Below are 3118 nucleotides of genomic sequence, written 5' to 3'. Positions count from 1 at the left end.
ATTGTTTTGTCTTCTGGTTTTAGTGGCCCTTTAAGCATTATGTAGTCACCTTCCTTGTCTGTTGTGATGGTTTTTTCATTGAAATTTATTTTATCAGAGATTAATGCCGCTACTCCTGCTTTTTTTGGTTGCCATTTGCTGGTATATTTTTTTCACATCCTTTTATTTAGACTTTCTTTATCTTCCTTTTTCAGGTGTCTCTCTTGTAGACAGCATATTGATGGATTTTGAAGTTTTTTAAAATCCAGTCTGCTACTCTTCTCTTCAGTGGTGCTTTCAAACCCTTCACATTCAGCGTGATTATTGAAAGGCAGGGTTTTATTGCTATCATTTTGTTGAGTTCTTTTTGGTGTTGTTGCTAGTTACTTTGGCCCATGCTGCTTTTTATGGTACCTCTGTTAAGAAGGACATCTCTCATTATTTCCTGCAACACTGGTCTTGTTTTTACAGACTCCCTTACAGATTCCCTCTGTTTTTCTGGGAATACCTTCATATTTGATGGATAATTTTGCTGGGTACAGTATTCTTGGTTGTTTGATATGGTCCTTCCATTCTCTTCTTCCTTGCATGGTTTTTGCTGAGAAGTCGGCATTTAATCTTACCTGCTCTCCGTTATAGGTTACTCTTTGTTTCTCCCTTGCTTTCAAAATTCTTTCCTTATCTTTGGTTCTGGCAAATTTAACTATGGTAAGCCTTGGTTTTTCTTTTGCAGTCTATTCTATATGGTGTTTGCTGAGCTTCTTGAATATATATTCTCTCATTCTTCATTATGCCTGGGAAGTTTTCCTCTAGTAATTCCTCCACAACTTTTTTGGTGCCTTTGCTTGCTTCTTCCTATGCTGGGATTCGAATGATGTGCATGTTATTTCTTTTGATGGTGCCCCACATTATTCTAAGGTTTACTTCTTTTTCTTCAATTTTTGATTCTGCTTTTTTATCTAGGAGATCAGTGGTGACAGTTCTATCTTCTATTTCACTGGTTCTGTGTTCCATCTCTTCAACTCTGCTCATATGTCCCTCCATCATGTTGACAGCATCTGAAACATTGGACCTCATATTTTGGATTGTGATTTGTTTTTTCCAGTGCTGCTAATTCCTCATTTGTTTTATCTGCTTTGCTCTGCATTGGTGTTTTTTTAAAAAAAAACTCCTCCAGGTTTTTGCTTGCCATATCTTATAATTCTTCAAGTTTGTCTTTCATGCATTGAAAATATTCCATCATTGTTCTTTTAAATTCTGTGTCAGAAAGTTCCATCAGGCTTTCTGGCTTCAGGAAATCCATTGATACTGTGTCACCTTTTGGGGGTACATCTTGCTTTGTATTTATGTAGTGTGTGAGATAGCTTGCTTTCTTCGAGACGTTGATATGTTCTTGATCTGAAGACAATGCTCTAGAAATTAGTTGGGTGGTTACACCACTTGTGTTTTTCTCTGAACTTCTGACTCTAGGGAAAGTTCCGTTCAGGGCCTGTGAGAGCAGCCTCTTGTAGATAAGTCAAATCAAGGTGCTCCGGATTAAAGGCAAGTTGATTGACTGGATGTGTAGGCACAGGTGTGGAGCCGAATGGGGGATGGGGCAGGCACAGGGTGGTGGGGGTGACCACAGGGGCGGGTCAGCCATTTATGGGACCTCATTCAGACCTCAGCTGTCTGGGTGTGTTCATGAGCGGGGTCCCTACTCAAATTCCAGCTCTTCGTCTCCCACCCAGCGGCTCTCACTCAGCAGTCTCTGCCCAGCGGCCCTTACCTTGTGCAGTGCCCCTGCCCCAGCAGGGCCCAGGGTCCAGCAGGACCCAAGAAGACTCAGTCAAATTCCCTCTAACACGCTCGCCTCTGGTCAGTCTGCTGTGTCCAGAAAAGTTCCATCAAATTCCCACCAGCCCGCTTATTCTTGGGCCCTCTCCTAGGCAGTCGACATTGCCCCAGAAAACTCAGATAAATTCCCACTGTGCCTGCTCATTACTGGGCAGTCAGTGGAACCCGAGAGTACTCAACCAAATTCCCACCAGTGGGCTCACTCTTGGGTGCTCTCCCAGGCAGTTGGTGGTGCCCGAGAAAACCCAGTCAGATTCCTACTGGCCTGCCAGATTGTGGGCAGTCAGCAGGGGCACAAGAAAACTCAGTCACATTCCAACAGACCTACTCGTTCTTAGTGGAGCTTAAGAGAACTCATTCAATTTCATATAGGTCCCACAGCAGCTAGGCTGGCAGGTTCTGGCTTTTGCCCGACCTGTGGCATGGCTCTATGTTCCTGTAGCTCCAAAACTAATACTTCTAACAAAAGTTCTGAATCAAATCTCTACTGTACATGTTGCACCGTGTCAGTCAGTCTCTGTGCAACATGAAGGTCTCTCTTGTGGCCTGTCTCTATTCAGCTTGCTGTTCCTCCAGCTCTTCACACTCCTCTTCTCCACTGCTGCCATTTTGGAATCCCCATGTATAGTGTTTTGAATAATGCCTGGTATATAGTTAGTATTATATAAAATAAAATATTAGTCATCACTGCCACAAATACCAATATTTCTTGCCTTCATAGTGCTTTAGCCTGCTTGCTTTGTGTACTCTTTTAAACTTCTCTAATCTTGGAAAACAGGTAGCCAAACTTGTTAGAAGTAAATCTAAAAGGGAAGTTGAGAAGAAAAAGGTTATGTGTGAAACCTTGTCTTTCCCATCAGAAAAACAAAATGCATGAATACTGTGCATTACTTTGGTAATACATATTAGCTGCAGAGACCTTGTTAAAAAAAACAACAAAAACAGAATTTTTAACAAGCCATTTTTATAAATGAATCTTGAATAACAAGGGGGAAAAAGAAAATTTATCTAAATAAAAGACAAAATTATCTTAATAAACAAGAGTTGTTTTTCAGGGAGAAAGACCTTGAAGAAGCTTTGGAAGCTGGAGGTTGTGATCTTGAAACTTTGAGAAATATAATTCAAGGGAGAACACTACCTGCTGACCTGAGGGCCAAAGTTTGGAAGGTAACTACAACCTAAGATAGAGATGATCACTTAAGAAGTAAAAAGAACCTATTATTTCAAACCGTCATAATTTCAGAAGACTTAATTGTCTTATCCATATCTGAAAAATTTGTCAAACATTTTACCAAAAAAAGGT

General features: G+C 40.9%; 1 protein-coding gene across 2 annotated transcripts in view; it reads left to right on the top strand.

The window, feature by feature from the left end:
- The first annotated feature begins 2875 nt into the window (after positions 1–2875).
- TBC1D23 (TBC1 domain family, member 23) overlaps positions 2876–3118 on the top strand; it is a 57720-nt gene continuing 57477 nt past the window's right edge. The window contains exon 1 of one of the 2 annotated variants that reach the window (XM_006890022.1): positions 2876–2982. The gene's annotated coding sequence lies outside the window, so the exon portion shown is untranslated. The remainder of the gene's footprint in view (positions 2983–3118) is intronic. The other variant, XM_006890023.1, reaches the window with a different exon arrangement.

This window comes from Elephantulus edwardii, unplaced genomic scaffold (assembly GCF_000299155.1).
Source record: "Elephantulus edwardii isolate Elephantulus edwardi_28Jun2011 unplaced genomic scaffold, EleEdw1.0 scaffold00085, whole genome shotgun sequence".
NCBI classification, from domain to species: domain Eukaryota; kingdom Metazoa; phylum Chordata; class Mammalia; order Macroscelidea; family Macroscelididae; genus Elephantulus; species Elephantulus edwardii.
Note: the sequence above shows the minus strand (reverse complement) of the source record. Positions and strands in the feature narration are given on the sequence as shown.